The 24,042-nt window shown below is 48.9% G+C and overlaps 1 protein-coding gene across 10 annotated transcripts in view; it reads right to left on the minus strand.

Annotated features, from left to right (window-relative positions):
• Positions 1-24,042, minus strand: part of PKIG (cAMP-dependent protein kinase inhibitor gamma) — a 67,214-nt gene that overhangs the window by 10,355 nt on the left and 32,817 nt on the right. For 5 of the 10 annotated variants that reach the window (XM_029070299.2, XM_039912865.1, XM_029070301.2 and 2 more), the window contains one exon: positions 14,183-14,251. The gene's annotated coding sequence lies outside the window, so the exon portion shown is untranslated. Of the gene's footprint in view, positions 1-14,182; positions 14,252-17,802; positions 17,827-19,731; positions 19,809-20,596; positions 20,683-24,042 lie in introns of those variants that run through there. The other 5 variants (XM_039912864.1, XM_039912867.1, XM_029070305.2 and 2 more) reach the window with 3 other exon arrangements.

Consider the following 24,042-nt stretch of genomic DNA (forward strand, 5'->3'; position numbering starts at 1 on the left):
CTCCATTTTACATATGAGGTAACTGAGGCGCAGAGAAGAGAAGTGATTTGCCCGAGGTCACACAGCAGACAAGTGGTGGACCCGGGATCAGAACCCAGGTCCTTCGGACTCCCAGGCCCTGGCTCTCGGCCTTGCCGCTTCCATGTCACCGCTAGCTTCGACAGAGACAAGCCCCCTGATTCAATTCCACAATGGAGGGAACAGGGAAGAAGGGAGAGGGCAAGGGAAGAGGGAGAGCTCATAAATTCCTCCTAAATGGAGTTCACACGGCTGCTCTTTAGAAACACTGAGGGAAGATGAGGGCAGTGAGCCAACCTCACCCCTCCCTGGAGCGACAGTCCAGAGCCGGGTATCGCCCGCAGAGACAGAGTCCCTGCCCCTGCAGTCCTCCCCGAGGGGCCAAGGAGCAGCTCTCTCTCCCTCCGCCCCACGCCTGGAGACCCAAAAAGAGAAAAATCCTGGAAAGCCGAGAGGCTAGGACATCTCCTTCTAGCTTGGTTATGTTCTTGGCCACCAGGGGCAGATAGAAAAGGGGCCTGGCAAATACAAAGCAAGAAAACGAATGGCTGTTGCTAAATATATAAACACATTCCACCTACATCCATAGTCTGGGCTGGAGGAGGACTTTTACTGGAAACAGATGGACCTGAAAAGTTTCGGCCGCTATTTTATTTTTATCCAACAACCAATAGCATTTACCGAATGCTTACGTGGGCAGAGCACTGCATTAAGTGCTTGGGAGAGTACAAAAAATTAACAGGGGAGATAAAAATTACTCCACCACGAATATCCCCTCTTCAAAGCCCTACTGAGAGCTCACCTCCTCCAAGAGGTCTTCCCAGACTGAGCCCTCCCCTTTCCCTCTGCCCCTCCTCCCCTCCCCATTCCCCCCTATTCCTTTCCTCTGCTCTACCCCCTTCCCTTCCCCACAGCTCTTGTTTATATTTGTATATATTATTTATTACTCTATTTTATTAACGATGTGTATATATCTATGATTCTATTTATCTATTTTGAAGGTATTGATGCCTGGCTACTTGTTTTGTTGGGCTGGCTGTCTCCCCCTTTTAGACTGTGAGCCCGTCGCTGGGCAGGGATTCTATCTGTTGCCAAATTGTACATTCCAAGCGCTTAGTACAGTGCTCTGCACACAGTAAGCGTTCAATAAATACGATTGAATGAATGAATGAATGAATACCCCATCAGCCTCCTCTCTGACCTTCCTACATCCTGTCTCTCCCCCTCTCCTGGCTGACAGTTCACTCCTGACACCAAACTCCTGACCATCGGTTTTAAGGCACTCTATCAGTTCTCTCCCTCCAGACTTATCTTCCTGTTCTCCAACTACAACCCAGCCCACATACTTCGCTCCTCTAATCCCAAACTACTCACTACACCTCACCTGTCTCCCTTTACACCCAACAGACCAGAACTCCCCTCATCTTCAAAAATCACAACTCTTCCAAGACGCCTCCCCCGAATAATCCCTCTTTTTCACACCTTATTCAACCGCTCCTCAGACCCACAGCACTTGGGCACATATCATTATACTCTGCCACTTCCCCTATCTGTAATTTATTTTAATGTCTGTCTCCCCTAATAGATTGCAAGGTCCTTGAGGGCAGGAATCTAATGTCATGCTTACCCACTCTATTGTTTTACACTCTCCCAAGTGCTTAGTACAGTGCTCTGTACACAATAAATACCACTGATAACTTGATTGATAATAAAAATGATCGCTGCTTCAAGAAGCTTACAATCCAGGTAGGGGGAGGTGGGGAGGGGAGACAGACACCACCATTTATTACAGGTAGGGAACATGTCACTTTATTCCATAATAATAGTTGTGATATTTTTAAATCAGATTACTGTGTCCAAGCACCACACTAAAGCTCTGCTGTAAACAAGGTACTCCGGTTGGACACATGGTATCCATATGGTATCTATCCATAGTATCCCTGTGAGTATCCCACGTTGGGCTCTCAATCTAAGGGGGATATTTAAATTCATTTTAGCCAGTCGGTCGCTCATATTTATTAAGCGCTTACTGTATGCAGAGCACAGTACTAAGCACTTAAGAGAGTACACTATAACAATATAACAGACATAATTCCTCCTCACAACGAGCTTACAGTCTAGAGGGGGAGTTAAGTGACTTGATCAAGTGCACACAGCAGGCAAGTGGCAGATCCAGGATTAGAATCCAGGGCTCCCGACTCTAGTCCTATGCTCTTAGATTGAGAAAAAAGGCCCATTTCTAATTTCCACCTGTGTATTCTCTCCCAGCACTTAGTAGAGTGCTCTGCACACAGTCAGTGCTTAGTAAATACTCCTCCTCCTCCTCCTATTACTTGCCACGAGTCCACTACCCACTAAATCACATAAGACACATTCATACCTGGAATGATTCTCAGAATCCCTTCCTCTTTCTCCTGTCCTCTCCTGGCAGCTACCCACCTTTCCTGCTCCAGTTCTTGGCCCAGAGTCTCACGAAGTTATTTAAAAGGAATGGATTGAGAGTGGGGTTCTTTACCGTGGCCCCCCAACTCTTGTCACCTCTGCTCTCAGGGGTTTTCGCCCAGGGTTGGATGGGGAGGTGGTGAGGGGGGAGCGGCTCCGTTCATCCTTGCTGAGGCAAGCATGGATCCCGCATTTCTGACTGCTGTCCTCTAGACTGTAAGCTCATAGTGGGCGGGGAATTAGTCTGTTATATTTTGATATTGTACTCTCCAAGGGCTTAGTACAGTGCTCTGCACATAGCAAGCGCTCAATAAATACGACTGGCTGAGTGACTGACTGAGTGCCCGGCTGGGCGGCCCAGCCCGCACCAGGCAAGGCGGGTTCCTCAAAGTCCTGCTGAAGGCCTGGATACTGGCAGTGCCCACGGCGGGTACCAAGCAGCATCGAGCGGAAGCAGGTGAAGGAAGACCAGGAGCCTTCCCCACTGCCAAACTCGCTGTGGCTGTCGCTTTCCCGCTTGTCTGCAGTGTGGCCTTGGGCAAGTCACTTCGCTTCTCAGCTACCTCATCTGTAAAACGGGGACTGAGACTGTAGGAGGACATGTACGTTCGTGTGTGCACACGCAAATATATGTTCGTGGTGTGTGTGTCGAGAAGGTATGGATGCACGTGGGAACAATGCTTGAAGGATGTATGAATGCAGTGGGCCTGATTGCTCTTTTCTCCTTTTTCCTCCTATGTCACCTTATCTCTGACGTCTTTTCCTTTGTATCCGTTTCTCTGCATCCTCACATCTTTCTCTTTTCATGGTATTGGCTGAGTTTACTATGTGCCAAACACTGTCCTAAATGCTGCGATAGGTACAAGTTAATCAAGGCAGACACAGTCCCTGTCCCTCCTTGAGCTCACAGTCTAAATAGTTGGGAGACACAGGTAATGAATCCCCATTTTACAGTTGAGGGAACTGAGGCACATAAAAGTGACTCACCCAAGATCACACAGCAAGCAAGTGGCAGTTCTGGGATTAGAACCCAGGTCCTCTGACTCCCAGCCCCGTGCTCTTTCCACTAGACCACACTGCAACTCTGCTTCTGCCTTTGTATTTTGTTATTTCTGTATGCCTCTGTTCTTCCCCCTTCACGTCTCTGTTTCCATCTCCTTCCTGTTTCTGTCTTCACTTCTCATTCTCTGTTTCTGTTTCTCTGTCTCTTAGGGTCTCTACGTCTTTCTCTGGGGCTTTTTTCTTTCCTGCCTTTCTGGACCCTCTTCCCCAGAGGCCACCCCCACGAGGCCTCCCTCCCCCAGTCCTGCTCTGCCCTCTGGGAGTCCTGCCACTCACTTTGCCACGGGCCCTTCCCTCAGGCGCATGCCCTCTGCCGTCCTTTGCCTTCTATCTTTAGGAAAGGCTTGTTGCTGCAAGCTCTGGTTCTAAAAACGGCTCGCTTGGAGAAGCAGTCGGGAGCTGGGGACACCATTCCTCCCCCAGCCCCCAGTCCCTGCCGGTGTGGGGGTGGGGGACATCTGTAGGGAATCTGCCCGAGGGGCTCCTTAGACCGTCAAATAATAATAATTAATAATATTTAGGGTACTTGTTAAGTGATTACTATGTATCGAGCACTGTTTTAAGCGCTGGGGTAGATACGAGTCAATCAGGTTGGACACAGTCCCTGTCGTGGGACTCACTCCTAATCCCCATTTTACAGGGGAGGTAACTGAGGCCCAGAGAAGTGAAGTGACTTGCCCGAGATCACACAGCAGCCATGTGGTGGAGCTGGGATTAGAACCCAGCTCCTTCAGACTCCCAGGCCTGCGCGCTAACCACTGGGCCACGCTGCTTCTCTGCTTCTCCAATCATTCAATCGTATTTATCGAACATTTACTGTGTGCAGGGCACTGAACTAAGCACTTGGGAGAGTACAATACAACAATACCTCTCTACTCTTCTTCGGTGGTCCCCACCAAAGCGTGGGACCACCGTTAAAAGACACCTGGTGTGGCGGAAGCCCCCAGCACCCCTCTGCCCCCCAAAGGAAACCATTTAATGGGCCCATCTGCTCTCTCTCTAACTCCAGTGTTTTCTCAGTTCTAGCCGCAGGGGTTGCTTAAACGCACCACAAGGTCCTCCTTGCCAGACCTTCTCGTCCTGGGGCAGCCAGGAATTTCCTGCTGCTAGGACGAGTGGTATTTCAAGGTCTGAAAGGCTTGGAGGTGCCTCATCTCTTCTCTATTTCCGGATCATCTGCCGGGCCCTGAGCGTCAAGAGCTGAGGAAGGGACGGAATCACCTCGTGGGGGCCGAGGTCAGGCTGGGCCGAGGTTCGGGACCGTCAGCCCGACGGCCCCGAAGATTCCTGTCCTGAGATGCCTTCCTCCTATCTCTTTCTGAAATTCCAGGCAGTTCGGCCCGGGACCCTGGAACTTGTAAACTGAAGAGTCATCCAGCTGTTGCCAAGAACTACAGGACTTTGCTTCCAAGCTCTGCAGTTTATTAATCCTCATCACTCGACCCGAAATTCCATTACATCTCAAAATGGTTTTTCCAAGCACACCAGAAAGGTCATTTCCTGTTTCTTTTTTTTTAAAAAAACAGGGAAATTAAATATTTGCCGAGATCTGCAAACAGAAAATGCTGCTTTTTGCAGAAAACAAGGAGAAGCTGGACAAGGGCTAGCCCATCCAGGGAAAGGCCTGCTGGGTAATAAATAAGCCTAAATCAGTCAAGCCCTGGGGTCATGGGGAAATGGACACAATGTCCATCTAGGCCTTAATCAATCAATGGTATTTAATGAGCGCTTACTGGGTGCAGAGCACTGTTCTAAGTGTGTGGGAGAGTATAATACAACAGAGTCTGCAGACATGTTCCCTGCCCACAACCAGCTTTCAGTCTAGAGGGGAGACAGACATTCGTATAAACTCCAGATAAGTACCCAAGTGCTGTGGGGTGAATATCAGGTCCTTAAAATGGGGATTAAATCCTACCTCCTCCTAGTTAGGCTGTGAGCCCCATTTGGGGCAGGAACTATATCCAACCTGCTTAAGCTGCATCCACCCTAGTGCTTAGTATAGTGCTTTGCACATAGAAAGTGCCTAATAAGTACCATTTGAGATCGGCCCGAGATACGTCCACAGTCTCCCGACCAAGCGAACCAAATCGACTCCATTTTGGGGAGGCCCACCATCTCGTGCTTTCTGAGAATTGTTACGTGCTCTTAGTTGTTTAAGTATGGGGAAATGTTTTGAAAATAAAGAATTTGTAGTGTGTGGGAAGAAGGCCACGGTTTGTGGACATGGTCCAAGGTTGCACTTAAAAGGGGACTAAACATCTTTCCCAAATTTCTCGAAACCTTCCCTGCCTGCCATTCCCACAAAATGCTTATATGAACATTAGGGGCCATGCGGAAGAAATTCGATGTCACGCACTACGGGCAGATAATCTTTTCCACAATACGGCAGTGATACGGTGCGCTCGCCCGCCTGGCCGATGGGATACGGATGCCTGGCTTCCGCATCCACGCCCCCGAATAAAAGCCACGTGCACCTGGGTACCCTACTGCTCCTTGCAACCCAGAGGGGAGGCTAGGACAGGCCAGGGTGTGCTCGGTTTACCCGGGGACGTCTGGTCCGAGGCCCAGTAAAGGACTTGCCAAGTGCTAGAGAGGAAAAGGGGTTCGAGAACCTGACCACTGCAGAGAGAGGTCGGGACATGCTTACAAACCACCCCGTGGTTGGGTGAGACATTGGGGATGTAATAACTTTCGTTCGGGGTTTTTTGTATGTTTTGTGTTTTGGAGCCAAAGCATTTGTGAGGTGACACACTACTCGATGTGCCCGTTTCATTCTTCCGTGCCTGGATCTAAATGCCCGCAGACAAAACCCCTCCTTGGGATACGTCAATACCATAATGGTAATTATTATTACAGTAAAATAGGGTTGGTAGAGGCGATCCTAGATTGTAAACTCACTGTGGGCAAGGAATGTTTCTGTTTATTGTACTGTACTCTCCCAAGCGCTTGGTCCAGTATTTTGCACACGGTAAACTCTCAATAAATATGACTGATTGAATAAATGATCGCTGCCCCACAAGGAGCTTATGGTCTAGAGGGGGAGGATGGCATTGAACTCGATTAGCTACAGGGGAAATAGCTGGGTGAAAGGATTTTCAGGCGGGTTTGGTTGGGGGTGGAGCTGAAGTGGCAAGTGAGAAGAAAGCCTTCTCTGCTCCAGTAGTTAAAAGCCAAGGTCTCTCTTCTAGAGAGGGATACGTTCCATGACATCTCCTCCGACAGCTGGCATTACGCTCTTCTCAGAGCTGGAGATGGGCTGTATGTGACTGCCTGGCGTAGTGGATCGAGCAGGGGCCTGGGAGTCGGAAGGTCATGGGTTCTAATCCCGGCTCTGCCACTTGTCTGCTGTTCATTCATTCATTCGTATTTATTGAGCCCCTACTGTGTGTAAAAGCATTGTACTAAGCGCTTGGGAGAGGACAATACAATAACAAACAGACATTCGCTGCCCAGAGCGAGCTCAGTCTAGAGGGAGCTCGTCACTTCACTCCTCTTTGCTGTCTCGGTTATCTCATCTTTAAAATGGGGATTGAGATTGTGAGCCCTATAAGGGACAGGGACTGAGTTAGTACGGTGCCTGGCACATAGTAAGCCCTTAACAAATGCCATCATTATCATTACTATTATTATTACTAAAGATGTCTGCCAAACGAGTTATTGTCTGAATCTGCAAGGTTGCGGAGAGGGGAAGTGGGCGGAAGAGCCAACACTGGCCTGAAACAGGATGGAGGGTGTTTTTAATCAACTCAAATTCTCAGGTCCGGAGGTCAAGAGTGTTCTGTTTAGTTTGGCTTGAATGGAGGTGGAACTGGGGGATGGGGGTTGGAGAATCAGAGAACTTTTTGAAAACTCTCTAGTCTTAAGGGCCTAAGTGAAAAAGACCTAAGTGGTTTTCTGGTCAAGTATTTCCCTTATTTCCCATCTGCGAGTCCCCAACACAAAGAGCCTTCGTTAAGCAAAACATCGAGACCCTTGAGTCGCTAGTGGAAGGGGGAAGGGCTGTGCTACTCTCACATCTCTCTTCTCTCCAGCACTGGAGCCCGGATCGTCCTACCCATCCCGTTGGCTTCCTCAGCTCTGATACGTTCACCAATTCTTTCTCTCTCATCTACTTACAAATGGGCGGTACATATATCTATCTAGTGAGAAGCAGCGTGGCCTAGTGGCCACAGCGAGGGCCTGGGAGTCAGAAGGATCTGGGTTCTAATCCCAGCCCTGCCACTCGTCTGCTGTATGACCTTGGGCAAGTCACTTTACCTCTCTGTCTCAGTTTCCTCACCTAAAAAATGGGGATTAAGACTGCGAGCCCCATGTGGGACATGGCCTGTGTCTATCTTGTATTTACCTAGAGTTTAGCACAGTGCCTGGCACAGAGTCACCATTTAACAAATACCACAGTTATTATTATTAGTTCATGTCTACCAACTCCAATTTCTTGTCCTCTTCCAAGCCCTAATCACAGTGCTCTGCACCCATTAAATGCTCAATAAACAATACTGATGGATTATTATTTAATTGGGATGCAGCACGGCCTAGCGTAAAGAACGCGGGCCTGCGAGTCGGAAGACCTGGGTTCTAATCCCGGCCGTGCCACTTGCCTGCTCTGTGACCTCGGACAAGTAGCTTAACTCCTCTGGGCCTTCAATACCTGTTCTCCCTCCTATTGAGGCTGGGAGCCCCATGTGGGATAGGGGCCTATGTCCAACATAATTAACGTGTATCTACCCCGGCGCTTAGTATCGTGCTGGACACACAGTAAGTGCCTAATACTTTAAAAAAAAGGTAAGGACCTTACAGTTTCCAAGGGAGAGACATGTTACAATAAATTACGGCTAGGCCTTTGGTACATATCTTTCTACTCGGTTGATTCTCCTACCCTTACCTGAATACCCGTCTAGTCGGGGAAACCGTAAGCTCCTGGAGGACAGGGACTGTGTCCAACCTGACAACCTTGTAGCTACCCGAACGCTTAGAACAGTGCCTGGCACATAGTAACCACTTAACCAGAACCATTAAAAAAAAAAGGCAGATGGGCAAACAGCACGAGAAGGAGCATGGCCTAGTGAATAGAACATGGGCTTGGGAGTCTAAAGGAGCTGGCTATTTACTCGGTTGAGCTTCCCCAAGAGCTTAATACAGTGTTCTGCACGTAGTAAGCGCTCGATAAATACCACTCACTGATTGACTGGCTTGCACCGCGCCCAGCTTTTAGAATTTCTAGTAGCTGAATATAGCCTGTTGCCTAACCCTTCAATGCTGCTGCTCTTCAGTCAACCGTTCAGAACCTGCCTCTTCGAACAATATCTGCAAGTCCGACGTAATTCATCCTGGCGGCCGGGAAGTGAGAGGGTACGGGCGCCTCTTCAGATCCGAGGAACTCCCAGAGAAATCCTAGCCTGTCCCTTCATCTGGGAAGCGGTGCGGCCACCCGGATCAGCAGTCGAAGCCCAAAGAAGTCCCTCCTCTCTATCTTCCCAACCTCCAGCCGTGGCTGCCAACTTCTCCTTTAGAAGAAGGAGAAAATGGGGTGAGCTGTTTAATAATGATTAGCTGTCTAAGCTAATTAGGTTGGACACAGTCCATGTCCTTTATGAGGCTCACAGCATTAATCCCCATTTTAGTTGGACACAGTCCATGTCCTACATGAGGCTCACAGCATTAATCCCCATTTTAAAGATGAGTAACTGAGGCCCAGAGAAGTGAAGTGACTTGCCCAAGGTCACACAGCCAACAAGTGGCAGAGCTGGGAGTAGAACCCAGGTTCTTCTGACTCCCAGGCCCATGCTCTAGCTACTAGGCCATGCTCCTTCTCGTGCCGTTTGCCCGCCTGCCTTTTTTTTTTTTAAATGGTTCTTGTTAAGCGGTTACTAGGTGCCAGGCACTGTACTAAGCACTGGGGTAGCTACAAGGTTGTCAGGTTGAATGCAGTCCTTGTCCCACATGGGGCTCACCCTCTTAACCAGTGTGGCTTAGTGGAAAGAGCGTGGGCTTGGGAGTCAGCGGTCATGGATTCTAATCCCGACTCCGCCACTTGTCTGCTGTGTGACCTTGGGCAAGTCACTTAACTTCTCTATTCCTCAGTTACCTCATCTGTAAAAATGGGGATTAAAAAACGTGAGCCCCACATGGGACAATCTGATTATCCTGTATCTCCCCCAGCGCTTAGAACAGTGCTCTACACAGAGTAAGCGCTTAACAAATACCATAATTATTATTATTATCATTATCCCTATTCTACAGATGAGGGGATTGAGGCCCAGTGAAGTGAAGTGACTTACCCAAGGGCACGCGGCAGACACGTGGCGGAGTGGGGATTAGAACCCAGGTCCTTCTGACTCCCAGGCCTGTGCTCTATCCACTAAACCACCCTGCTTCTCCAGCGCTCAGGAGAGTTTAATACAACGGAATCCTCCCAAGCTTTCCCGGATGGCTTCGCCGCCCCCGACCGCCAGTTCCTCCCGGTTTGATTGGCGGACGAGGAGCTTCGCCTCTGTGCCTCCGGGCGCCACGTTTCAGCGGAGACTGGCAGCCCGTGCTCTGGGTCGGTTGATAGGGAGCCCCGGTCAAGCCTCTCCATTCCTGATGATTTGGAGCTGAATTGGGAAGCGGACCTGGCCTTGACGGGGTCTGGGTCGCCCTCATCCAGAATAGCTGTCTCTGGGTGGACAGAAGCTGTTTGCTCCTGCCTTCTGGAGCTTCAGCTTTCACACTGGCAGGGTGGAAAAAGAAACCACGTCCCTCACGGTTCTGGCCGGCCCGTGAAACGGCTCAAATGCAGACGTTATCCCGTGTCCTCCGTGTCCCCGAACAGAGCCCGTGGAGAATGTCTGCTGAATTTTAATGAGCCTTAAATCTATGATGAGTACCTGCCTCCGACTCTTCCGAGTGAAACCGACCCGGGGCTTCGGATGTCGGTAAGACGATCCGATCCCGAGCCGGCCTCGACTCCGAGGGCAACGCAGAGAATCGTCGCCGACAGCCCCGTACGCCGACACGTTCCTGAAGGACGGGCGGGGTGCTGACACCGCCCCAACTGCGGCAAGTGGGGATTAAGAATGAGGGCATTTACTAAGCACTAGCGCTGTACTATGCACTTGAGGTGGTTGCAAAGTTGTGAGATTGGACACCGCCTGTCCCACGTCAAGCTCACGATCTACCTTATCTCCATTTAACTGAAGAAGAAACTGAGGCCCAGAGAAGGAAGCCCGCTTCCCCAAGGCCACACAGTACAAACGAGCTGAGGCTCCAACCTGGGTCTGACTCTCGATCCTGTGGCCTGGCCATAAGGTCGTTGGGTCCCTTATTTCAATCAAACCCTCCAGAGAAAGACTGAAGGTGAAAGGTTATTTTATTTTTAGCTTGCAAACCCCTGAGGGACAGGGACTGTGTCAAATTCCCACCTGTGTATTCTTTCCCAGCACTTACTACCCGCCTCTGCACACATTAGGCTCTTCATAAATACTATAACTACTATTTCTACTATTACTGAAGATCACCCCATTTGGATAAACCACTTAGAAAAGCAGCGAGGCTTAGTGGATAAAGTCTGGGCCTGGGAGTCAGAAGGACCTGGGTTCTAACCCCGGCTCTGCAGCATGTCTCCTGGGTGACCGTGGGCGAGTCACTTCATTTCTCTGGACCTCAGTTCCCTCATCTGGAAAATGGGGATTAAGACCATGAACCCCAAGGGGGACCGAGACCGTGTCCATCTTGTGCTTAGAATAGTGCTTGGCACATAATAAGCGCTGAGCAAGGACCATTTTTATCATTATTGCTAATAATAATAACCATAATTTTTTTAAAAAAGGAAAGGCCTTTGGATTAGGCCTCGATGGAAGGTAGCCTCTGTTTCCCGGTCTCACCGGGGAGGAAAGACCATCATTCCTAGTCTGTATTCCCTGGAGGACACCCTCTGAGTGACCAGCTACATATAGCTATCCCCCCGGGACCCAGTGATGGGGAAACACGCTCCTTCTGATTTCTTTAAAAGTCTTCTGATTTCTCTCTGTGGTAGGCAGTCCCAGGCCGGCCCGCAAACAAGAGAACAGCTTGGCGGGCTCCTTCGGACCCATGCCGGGATCAGGTGAAGCCTCCTTGGGAAGGTTTCTAAGGCGACTTTTGCACTTGCCAGGGGCAAATGAGACACTGGCAAAGTCAGGTTTCAAAGGAACCCCAGGGGCGCTGAGTCTGACAACCGCTACAGAGCCGGAGGCCCTGGAAACTGCTCTGGGAGCAGATTAATGACTGAGACTCCTCTTTGATCCACAAAGGTTCTTCCCTTCTGCTCTCAGATACGGGGAGGGGGCTTTCACTCCCATTCTGCTCTGCTCTGCTCTCCCTGTGGGCTGAGTGCTGCTCTGGGGATAAGGAGACTTGGGTACTAATCCCGATTTGACCTATGGCTGGCTAACATGGACCAACACCGCACGGGCACTTTATTATTTTATTGTTATGAATTAATTATATTATTTACATATTATATTATAATGATCAATAATAATGGTATTTGTTAAGCGCTTACTATGTGCCAAACACTGTTCTAAGAGCTGGGGTAGATACAAGTTAATCAGGTTGTACACAGTCCCTGTCTCAGAGTCTTAATCCCTATTTTACAGATGAGGGAACTGTGGCACAGAGAAGTGAAATAACTTGCCCAAGGTTACATGGTATAGAAGTGGTGGGGCCGGGATTTGAACCCAGGTCCTTCTGACTCCCAACCCGGGCTCTATCCACCTCACCATGCTGCTTCGCTTCGCAATGTGCCGCACTATCGCTGGCCTGCTCGCCTGTGGTGTTCTGGGCCCTAGCGAGAATACCGATGGCAGGGATGACACGATATGAGTGACCCGGCCAAGTAAGTCACTGATGTTATAATCAGGCCCTTTCTCCAGGTTTTCCGTCAGGTCTGAGGCTCCTCCGACATTCCTGTCGGGAGACTTTATCATGTCCGTGGCAAGATTTTCTAGAGGGGAAATCAAAAGAACTGGAAAACCCAAGCCCTGCCCTCCCACTGACTTTCCTAACGTTTTAGATGCCTCCACCAACCTTCCTGTTGCAAAAGCCCATAACTTTGGCATTATCCTCGGCTCATCTCTCTCATTCAATCCACATAGATAGCCTGCCACAAATCCTAATCCATCTACCTTCGCGACATCTCTAGAATCCGCCCTTTCGTCTCCATCCAAGCTACCGAGCTGATCCAAGCACTTTCCATATTCCACTTTGACTATTCTTTCAGCCTCCTTGTTGACCCTCCCTGCCTCTCCAGTCCATATTTCACTTTGCTGCCCAGATCGTTTTTCTAAAAGAAAAAAAAAATCCAGTCCACATATCTCCACTCCAAACTTCCATTGGTTGCCCGTCCACCTCCGCATCAAACAGAAACTCCTTACCGCCGGCTTTACGGCACTCAATCAGCTCTCCCCCTCCTACCTAACCCTGCTGATTTCCTACTGCCACCCAACCCGGGCACTTAGCTCCTCTAAGGCCAACCTACTCACTGCATCTCAATTTCACCTATCTCACTGTCGTCCCTTGCCCACGTCCTCCCTCTGTCCTGGAAATCGTTCCTGCTTCATATCCGACAGTTCACTACTCAACCCCCTTTCAAAGCCCTCCTAAAATCCCATCTCCTCCAAGAGGCCTTCCCTCACTAAGCCCTCATTTTCCTACCTGCCATCCTCTCTACGTTCGGCTCTGTAACCCTTAAGCCCTTGGTATTCTCTCCCCTTAGGCCCACAGAACTTACGTACATCCATCTGTAATTTATATTAATGTCTGTCTCCCCCTCTAGACTGTAAGCTCCTTGTAGGTAGGGATCATTTCTACCTACTCTGTTGTACAGTGCAGTAAGCACCCAATAAATACCACAGAATGATTGATTATTATGGGAGTGAGAGAGGTGGGTTACTATGTGCCAGGCGTTAGGGGTAGATACAAGATAATCAAGTAGATGATTTCGACTGTAAGCTCATTGTGGGCAGGGAATGTGTCTGTTATAGTCTAGGCAGCTTCCCAGGCCCAGTGGGAAGAGCACAGGCCTGGGATTCAGAGGACCTGGGGTCTAATCCCAGATCTGGCCTCCTATATGATCCTGGCCAAGTTACTTAACTTCTCTGCATCTCTGTCTCCTCAGCTGTAATATGGGGATGTGATTCCCGTTCTCCTTTCCCTTAGACTTTACATTTCCCCATAGGAGCTGCACCCTACTTCAACAATCAATCAACCATATTTATCGAGCGCTTGCTGTGTGCAGAACATGTACTAAGTGCTTGGGAGGGTACAATACAACAGTAAACTGATACATTCCCTTCTCACAATGATCAATATCCACCCCTCGCCCAAGCTTTGAGGGATGTCTGTCCTCTAGGTCTGACTGAGACAGCTTTCACACACACACACTGCTCACGAGACCCTGACAGAGTCCCTATTTCTCAGCATAGATGTCTTCCTGCTGCAAAGAAAGTTTACCTCATGGGATGGCATAAAACAATGACTTTCTAGCCGCAATTAGTGAAGTCTCTCTTCCACTCAAGAAGCAGAAAACCCCATCAAATCTGATTTTTTCACATGATCTTGTACATAGGAAAAAAAATACACCGCTTGAGAAATCGCTCCCATGATTCTCCGGTGAAAGAGTTGGCTGCCTGTCAACTCTTACCTGGTCAGTTTCTTTCTCTTCTCTGCATTTCTTCAGCCTGACAGCTCCAACCTCACGAACGTGGCTATTCTGGGGAACAGATAGGAAAGGGAAAATAAAATCAGGCCAGAGGACATCACTGAGGGGCTGAATCCTTTGGGTCTGACGTGTCCCCGGGATCAAAGTTGAAGGACTGTGAGCCCACCTGCCTCGCAGGGGAGGGATCTGGTTTCTGTAGCGGGTGGCCCGGTGGCCTCGGGTAGGACTAGCCCCTTTTCCTAGCATCTTTCGGAACAAACTGTGATATACATCTGGCCTTGCCTTTGTTGTAAGAGCTCAACTTCCTTACTTCCTCAAAGATGGGGTGGAGGGGAGGAAGATGCATGGGTGGGTCAGTGGGTGGGTGGTGGACGGGCGAGCAGATGGATCCATAGACCATGGAGCAAACTCAGAGGCACAAACTCCTACATAAGATGGTAAGCTCCTTGTGAGCAGGGAGTTTGTATACATTCGTTTAATTGTATTTATTGAGCACTTATGCTGCGCAGAGCACTGTACTTAAGCGCTTGGGAGAGTACTCGAGAAGCAACGTGGCTTACTGGAAAGAGCACGGGCTTGGGAGCCAGAGGTCATGAGTACTAATCACGGCTCTGCCACTTCTCCACTGTGTGACTTTGGGCAAGTCACTTAACTTCTCGGGGCCTCTGTTACCTCATCTGCAAAATGGGAATGTGAGCCCCATGTGGGACAACCTGATTACCTTGTATTTACCCCAGTGCTTAGAAGAGTGCTTGGCACATAGTAAGTGCTTAACAAATACCATCATCATCATTATTATTACTACAGTAGAACAATAAACAGACACATTCCCTGCCCACAGTGAGCTTACAGTCTAGAGTAGGAGACCGGCAGGAATAGAGATAAATAAATTACATGTAGGTACGTAAGTGGTGTGGGGCTGGGAGGGTGGATGAATAAAGGGAGCAAAGTCGGGGTGATGCAGAAGGGAGTGGGGGAAAAGGAAAGGAGGGATTAGTCAGGGAAGGCCTCTAGGAAGAGTTGGACCTTCAATAAAGGTTTGAAGCCGGGGAGAGTCACTGTCAGTTGGAACATATCTACAAAGCGTGGCTGAGTGGAAAGAGCACGGGCTTTGGAGTCAGGGGTCATGAGTTCGAATCCCAGCTCTGCCACTTGTCAGCTATGTGACTGTGGGCAAGTCACTTCACTTCTCTGGGCCTCAGTTACCTCATCTGTAAAATGGGGATTAAGACTGTGAGCCCCCCGTGGGACAACCTGATTCCCCTGTGTCTACCCCACCGCTTAGAATAGTGCTCTGCCGTATTAACTCTACCGTACTGTGTTCTCCCAAGCACTTAGTACAGTATTCTGTACAGAGTAAGCACTTAATGAATATCACTGATTGATTGAGTCTGTAAAGGGATACAATTTCCCTCTCGGGAAGCACAGTCCTTAAGGCCTTGTCTTAAAAACTCCAGTTCACCTGGCTCAGTTTGTTAGTGTCTTATTTTCCATAGCTGCAGGCCACAGCCTTGGCCTTTAAAACCCAGTGAAATGCATTTCCTCTTGTGATACTAACATGGGCTGGTGAACTCCAGGCAATCGATTGCATTTACTGAGTGCTTACTGTGTGCAGGAAACCGTTCTGAGTGCTTGGGAGAGTACAGTACAATATAACAGACCTTTCCTTCCCACAGTGAGGCCCACCCTCTCAAAAATAGTGTACAAAATTGGATCCAGGCACTTGGGCTGACTGCACTGGAGCAGGTGTGATGTAGTATGGCTGAGGTCGGGGTCGGGGAGGTGATTACAGGAGCCCGTGAGAGATGCATCCCGGGTGAGAGACACAGCCTATCTCAGGAGCTGGAGGAGAATGATTTTGCAAACCATTTCTGGGAAGAGTCCTGCCAAACCTGCTCAGAGGTAGAGCGTGCTCGTGTGGGAAGTAACTGCCGACCCAAAATCAGCGTGGCCCAGTGGAAGGAGCCCGGGCCTGGGAGTCGGAAGACCTGGGTTCTAGTCTCGGCCCCACCACACGTCTGCTTGTGTGAGCTTGGGCAAGTCGCGTCACTTCTCTGAGAAGCAGCATGATGTAGGGAATAGAGCAAGGGCCTGGGAATCAGAAGGTCATGGGTTCTAATCCCGGCTCTGCCTTGTCTGCTGTGTGACGTTGGGTAAGTCTCTTCATTTCTCCGTGTCTCATTTACCTCACCTGTAAAAGGAGGATTGACAGTGAGCCCTATGAGGGGCAGGGACTGTGTCCAACCTGATTTGCTTGTATCCACCCCAGTGCTTAGGTCAGTGTCTGGCACATAGTAAGGGCTTAACAAATAGCACAATTACCATTAACGACCATTACCATTCTTTGGATTTCAGTTTCTTCAACTGCAAAATGGAGACTGAATGTTTGTCCTCCAGATGAAGGACAGAAACAGTGCCCAACCTGATTAACTTGTAACTACCCCAGCACTTAGAACAATGTTTGGCACCCAGCAACCCGCTTAACAAATATCATGAAAAAAAAGGCTTCTTTGCCTGCAGATGCCTCACTCTGATGTTCTGGGTCTGGCTGTGTACTTTTTTTGTTTTGCCTTTTTTTTCTTTTAATGGTATGCTCCAAAATCCAATTCATTTGTTTTTTGGGCAGTCCAGAGTAATAATAATAATAATAATGATGGCATTTGTTAAATGCTACGTACCAAGCACTGTTCTAAGCATTGGGTAGATACAAGGTAATCAGGTTGTCCCACGTGGGGCTCACAGTCTTCATCTCCATTTTACAGATGAGGTAACTGAGGCACAGAGAAGTGAAGTGACTTGCCCAAAGTCACACAGCTAAGTGGCGGAGCCGGGATTAGAACTCATGACCTCTGACTCCCAAGCCCCTGCTCTTTCCACTAAGCTAGGGTATTCGCAAAAGCCTTCTCCAACATCACATTTCAAAAGAATCGATGCTCTTTCTATCCTTTCTTCACTGTCCAGCATTTGGATCCATACGCTGTCACTGGAAACACTTCAGAAGTGACCATTTGTATTTCTGTGGCAATTGTTACATCTGCACATTTCATGACTTTTTTCCAGCCTCTTTGTAGCAATCTTCCTAACATTAATCTTCGGCGTATTTCTTGACTATTAATTCCTTTATTATTGATTATCGATCCCAGGATATAAAGGTCTTTGGAAGATCCCAGGTCTTTGGAAGGCCAAATGTCTTATTTCGGACACATAATCAGGACGACTAATTCTCTGGAGAAGATACTAAGGCTAGGAAATGTCCAGGGAAAACATGGAAGAGGCAGACAGGCAGCTAGATGGATAGAAACCATAACAACGATAACAGAAGAACCGTTAGCAAGGTTACAGATTATAGCAGAAGACAGGACATTCTGGAGAAAATATATCTATAGAGTTGCTATGAATCAGAAACGACTCGACGGCACTTGATAATAATAATAATTAAGTGCTTATTATGTATCAAACACTGTTCTAACTGCTGGGGTGGACACAAATGATTAGGTCGTAAACAGCTCCTGTCCCGTATGGGGCTCACAGCCTAAGTAGGAGGGAAAACCAGTATCTCCATTTTACAGTTGAGGAAACTGAGGCCCAGAGAAGTGACTTACCCAAGGTTACACAGCACGCAATTGGCAGAGCCGGAATGAGGATCCAGCTCCTTCTGTCTCCCGGCCCTTGCCCTCTCTATCAGGCCACACTGCTTCTTGCTGTGTGGAGAGCGACGGTAGGCATTTTCTCTGTTTTGTTTTTTCCTTTGCCCTGGCCCTTTGCAAGAAGTCTCCCTGAGGGCCCGCGGGGGCCTGATGCTTCTGAGGGCTCAGAGTCCACGCTGCTGCTTGTTGGGAGGGAAATGTGGGGGTGAATGAATGACAGCAGGAGAACCAAGCAGCTGCAAGGTGTGGTCAGCTGAAAAAGGGCGTGGGCAAGCAAGAAGGGTGGAATAAAAGTATTAAATTCCCAAACCAGGTGGTATAGCAGCTGGTTATATGATGGGGGGCGGGGGTGTCTACCACAGGGCAAACCTTCAAACTGAATCATTCAATTGATTTTTCTATTTCCTCAGCCGCTTTTTTTTCCTTTTAATGGTATTTGTTAAGCACTTACTTTTTCCATGCATTGCACTAGGCACTTTGAGCCTTAGCCTTAATCCCCATTTTAGAGATATTAATAATAATAATTGTGGTATTGAGCTCTTACTACAGTGCCAAACACTGTTCTAAGTGCTGGGGAAGATACAAGATAATCACCTTAAACACAGGCCCGTCCTGCATGGGGCTCACGATCTATGTCATTCACTCATTCAGTCGCATTTATTGAGCGCTTACTGTGTGCAGAGCATTGTTCTAAGCACTTGGGAGAGGACAGTACAAGAGTAAACAGACACATTCCCTGCCCACAACGAGCTTACAGTCTAGAGGTGGGGAGACAGAGATGTACAGAAATAAATAAATTACAAATAAGTACATAAATTCTGTGGGGCTGGAATAGGGGGAGAACAAAGGGAGCAAGTCAGGGCGATGCAGAAGGGAGTGGGAGATGAGGAAAGGGGGGTTTAGTTAGGAAACCCCTCTTGGGACTTCAAGAAGGCTTTGAAGGAGGGCAGAGTCATTGTCTGTTGAATTTGAGGAGGGAGGGCATCCCAGGCCAGAGGCAGGACGTGGGTGAGGAGACGGCGGCGAGATAGACGAGATTGAAGTACAGCGAGATGGTTAGCATTAGAGGAGTCAAGTGTGCGGGCTGGGTTGGAGTAGGAGAGCAGCAAGGTGAGGTAAGAAGGGGTGAGGGAATTAAGTGCTTTAAAGCCAATGGTGATGAGTTTTTGTTTGATGGGGAGGCGGATGGGCAACCGCTGGAGTTTTTAAGGAGTGGAGAGACAAGTCCCGAATGTTTTTGTAGAAAAATGATCCAGGCAGAGCAGCGTGAAGTATGGACTGGAGTGGGGAAGAGGTATTGAATCCTCATTTTACAGATGAGGGAACTGAGCCCCAGGGAAGTGAAGTTGCCCAAGGTCACACAGCAGACAAGTGGCGGAGCCGGTACGAGAACTCGGGCCCTTCTGACTCCCAGGTCCATTCTCTATCCACCCGGCCTCACTGCTTCTCTGAGGTAACTGAGGCACTGAGAAGTTAAGTGAATTGCTCTAGGTTACACAACAGACACAAGAGACAGCAGACAAGTGATGGAGCTGGGATTAAAACCCAGGTCCTCTGACTCCTGGGCCTGAGCTCTTTCCACTAGGCCACGCTGCCTTTCTTCCCTTCCCTCTTCTGACCTCTCTCCACTCACCCCTGCCCCCTTTTTAAATTATTGTCCCTACGGAGGACACTCTGAGCTGCCCATGACCCCACATCCACCCATCCTCCGCCACGCCAGCTCTGTCCCCCACAACCGTAACCTGCTCAAAAACTAGCTCTGTGCTCTCCATACACCTCACCCCTGCCCCAACCCTGGCCCATGCGGACAATCCTTCCTGCGTTTTCTCCCCACCAAGGCAAAAAGGAAACAGACTAGAGCTCCCGGGAGATCCAAGCACTTACTGGATTATTCTTCGGAAGTATGACGTTCATATCCGTTAGTGTCCGCTAATTCCGTTGCATAATACGCTCTCAACTGCTTAGTACAGTGCTCTGCACATAGTAAATGCTCAATAAACACCAATGATTGATGGATGGATGTCTGCCTCCCCCTCTAGACTATACGCTCATTATGGGCAGTCAGTCAATCGTATTTATTGAGCGCTTATTGTGTGCAGAGCACTGTTCTAAGTGCTTGGGAGAATATAACAATAAACAACCAAACAATAAGCAGACTCATTCCCTGCCCACAAGGAGCTTCAGTCTAGAGGGGCAGAAGCTCCTTTCTGTCAAAATTGCCAGCTTATTGTGGGCGGGGAACATGTCTACTTCACGCTGTTCATTCATTCAGTCATTCAATAGTATTTATTGAGCGCTTACTATGTGCAGAGCACTGTACTAAGCGCTTGGAATGTACAATTCAGCAACAGATAGAGACAACTCCTGCCGGACTCTCCCAACCGCTTTTGTACGGTCCTCTGCACACAGTAAGCGCCCCATAAATATGATTTATTGATTGATTTCCAATCAAATTCATCTCCCTCAGGGAAATGTCAAAACTCCTTACCGGCAGGGCTGGACTGTATATGATTATGGGTGTATCTTTGTAGGGAGGATTAACTTAAGACCCTGGGCAGCAACCTCCAAAACCCCTATAACTTGCCAGCCCTGCCTATCACAGCCGGACTTCTTCAAACAACAAAACGGCTGCTTGGCCCGTCCTGGGAATTTTAATCTTGGACACCAGAGACAAACTCTCCTCTCACGTATTAAATGGAATCTTGGCCCGGGCAGGGCTTAGGTATGAAGGTCACTCACAGATCATTACCTGAGACGCAGATCTTCTTACGCAGAAGGATGTGGGGTTGAGCCAGCCTAGGAGGTCACCCTGTTCCTAACCTCTGAATGCAGCTACTTCAATTAAAAAAAAAAGCAATTCAGTCACCTCTGTAAGGACCTGGCAAGGTTATTGTATAATAATGATAATTATGGTATTTGTTAAGCGCTTACCGCTTACTTACACACGCTGTATTAAGCGCTGGGGTGGATACACGGAAATCGGGTTGGATACAGTCCCTGACCCATGTGGGGCTCAAGGTTTTGATACCCATTTTAAAGATAAGGTAACTGAGGCACAGAGAGAAGTTAAGTTACTTGTCCGTCCGGGATTAGAACCCACGACCTTGACTCGCAGGCCCGTGCTCTATCCACTACACCATGCTGTTTCATTCATGCATTCAGTCAGTCGTATTGAGAGCGCTTACTGTGTGCCGAGCACTGAACTTAGTGCTTGGAAAGTACAATTCGGCAACAGAGAGAGACAATCCCTGCCCGCAATGGGCTCACAGTACAGAAGGGGGGAGACAGGCAGCAAAACAAGAAAACAGGCATCGGTAGCGCCTCCAATCTAAACCACAGACTCCCTGTACAGATCATTTTGAAGGATAATTCACTATACAAATCCCCTCTCCTCAAGACCCTCCAATGTCTTCCCATTTTCCTCCGCATCAGGCCAGCACTTCTCACGATTGGCTTCAGGGCTGCCCACCAACTCTCCACATCTGAGAGATCAGCTCTCTTCTCCCATTACTCCCCAGCTCATTCTCTTCATTCCTCTCAAGCTAACCTTCTAACTGTACCTCAGTCCGTCAACTGTATTTATTGAGCGCTTACTGTGTGCAGAGCACCGTACTAAGCGCTTGGGAGAGTATAATACAACAGTAAAGAGACACATTCCCGGCCCAGAATGAGCTTACAGCCTAGGCTCAATTCTCTTGCTACCACCCCCAGTGCTCACATTCTTCCCCTTGACCACTCTCATCTGACCACTACTCTCTCCACTTTCAAAGATCTCCTAAAATTCCTCCTCCTCCCACAGGCTCTCCCAGATTAACTCCCCTGAGTCATATCGGCCACCTCCAGCATCTACATATTTATTTATCCCCTGCCTCTCCCCTTCTGCAGATATGGATCGTAAACTGCCCAGTCAATTATCTATTCTAAACATTCCGTTGGTAAATATTTTTGTCGGGTTCCTCCGAGGGAGTGTAAGTTCCTTGCTAGACCAGATCCCTACCTCCAGCCTAGAGGGGATATTTAATCCCCATTTCAAAAATGAGGAAACAGAGGCCCAGAGAAATTGAGTCACTTGCCCAAAGTCACAAAGCGGGCAAATGGCAGAGCTGGGATAACAACAATGATGATGATATTTGTTAAGCGCTTACTGTGTGCCAAGCACTGTTCTAAGCGCTGGGGGAGATACAAGTAATCAGGTTGTCCCACATGGGGCTCACAGATTTAATCCCCATTTTACAGATGAGGTAACTGAGGCACGGAGAAGTGAAATGGCCAGCCCAAGACCATACAACAGACAAGTGGCAGAACCGGAATTAGAACCCACGTCCTCTCACTCCCAAGCCCGGGCTCTTGGAGCAGCTCGGCCTAGCGGATAGAGCACGGGCCTAGGAGTCAGAAGGACCTGGCTTCTAATTCCAGCTCTGGTGCTTGTCTGTGGTGTGATTTGGGTGAGTCACTTAACTTCTCTGGGCCTCAGTGACCTCATCTGTAAAATGGGGATTAATGTGGGACAGGGACTGTGTCCAAGTTAATTGATTTGTATCTTTCCCAGTACTTAGTACAGTGTCTGGCACATAGTAAGCACTTAAATACCACACACACACACACACAAATCGAGGCTCTGCCACTTGTCCGTTGTGTGTCCTTGGGCGAGTCACTTAACTGCTCTGTGCCTCTGTTACCTCAGCTGTAAAATGGGGATTAAGACTGTGAGCCCCGTGTGGGTCATGGGCTGACTCCAAACTGATTAGCTTGTATCTACTCCAGTGTTTAGTACATTGCCTGGCACATAGTGAGTGGTTAACAAATACCATAAAACCCAGGAAGCACCTAACAACTACCATAAAAAAAAAACCCAACTGAAAACAGGTCTCCTAGGCCTGTAGAGATCATTTTGAAGGAAAATTCACTACACAAATCACCTCTCCTCAAGACCCTCCAATGTCTTCCCATTTCCCTCCGCATCAGGCCAACACTTCTCACGATTGATTTCAGGGCTGCCCACCAACTCTCCACATCTGAGAGAACAGCTCTCTTCTCCCATTACTCCCCAGCTCATTCTCTTCATTCCTCTCAAGCTAACCTTCTAACCGTACCTCAGTCAGTCAAGTGTATTCATTGGATGCTTACTGTGTGCAGAGCACTGTACTAAGCGCTTGGGAGAGGACACTACAACAGTAAACTGATACATTCCCCCTAAGCCGCGCTGCTGCTGCTGCTTCTCCCACCATCACTGCCACCTGAAGCAGAGAAGGTCACGGCAGGGCTCATGAAGTGCTGGAATCATTTTCCTCAGGAGATTCTGAGGCAAAGAAATCCAGCAATGGCTGCCCACCGGCGGCTCTCCCATTTGTCCGGAGGCCCGGCCTCCTCTCCTCGTCGCTCCGCCGGCTTTCCCGGTTGCCTTCGGGGTCCCGGGCCCAGAGGGCTGCGGTGGTCTGGCCTGCTTTGTGACCGTGTAGGAGTTTCTGAGCTCTTCCTCCTCCAGGACCTTGTCCGGCCCTTCCCCTTCTCCCGCAAAGCCCACGTGTCCTGAAATGGTGTGTTCGGTGGTTCTTTCCGCCTCGTCATCCAACAGATGCCATACCTGGGTCCTTTCCAATCCCATGCAGTTTTCTTTCTCCTTAGGCTACAAGAATCCCGTGAGGGGAAAGCCGATCTTTCCCTCTCTGCCTCGCACAATCTGCATTCTGATCTAGGGCTGGGCTGGAGAGTTTTCCTTTTTGGCGGCCGGCTTTTTTTTTTCCCCAGGTCTTCTGCTTAAACTATTGCTCGTGGAGGTATTTCCCAGTTGGAACATCCTCCCCACCGTACAGTCAATAATAATAATAATGATGTTGGTATTTTTTAAGCGCTTACTATGTGCCAAGCACTGATACAAGGTAATCAGGTTGTCCCATGTGGGGCTCACAGTTTTAATCCCCTTTTTCCAGATGAGGTAACTGAGGCACAGAGCAGTGAAGTGAGTTGCCCAAGGTCACACAGCTGACAAGTGGCAGAACTGGGATTCAAACCCATGACCTCTGACTCCCAAGCCCGGGCTGGGCAGCAGATCTAATCCTGGGTCCGCCACTTATCTGCTATATGGCCTTGGGCAAGTCACTTAACTTCTCTGTGCCTCAGTTACCTCATCTGTAAAATGGGGATTAAGACTGTGAGCCCCATGCGGGGCAAGGACTGCGTCCAACCCGATTTCCA

Source organism: Ornithorhynchus anatinus, chromosome 8 (genome assembly GCF_004115215.2).
Source record: "Ornithorhynchus anatinus isolate Pmale09 chromosome 8, mOrnAna1.pri.v4, whole genome shotgun sequence".
NCBI lineage: Eukaryota > Metazoa > Chordata > Mammalia > Monotremata > Ornithorhynchidae > Ornithorhynchus > Ornithorhynchus anatinus.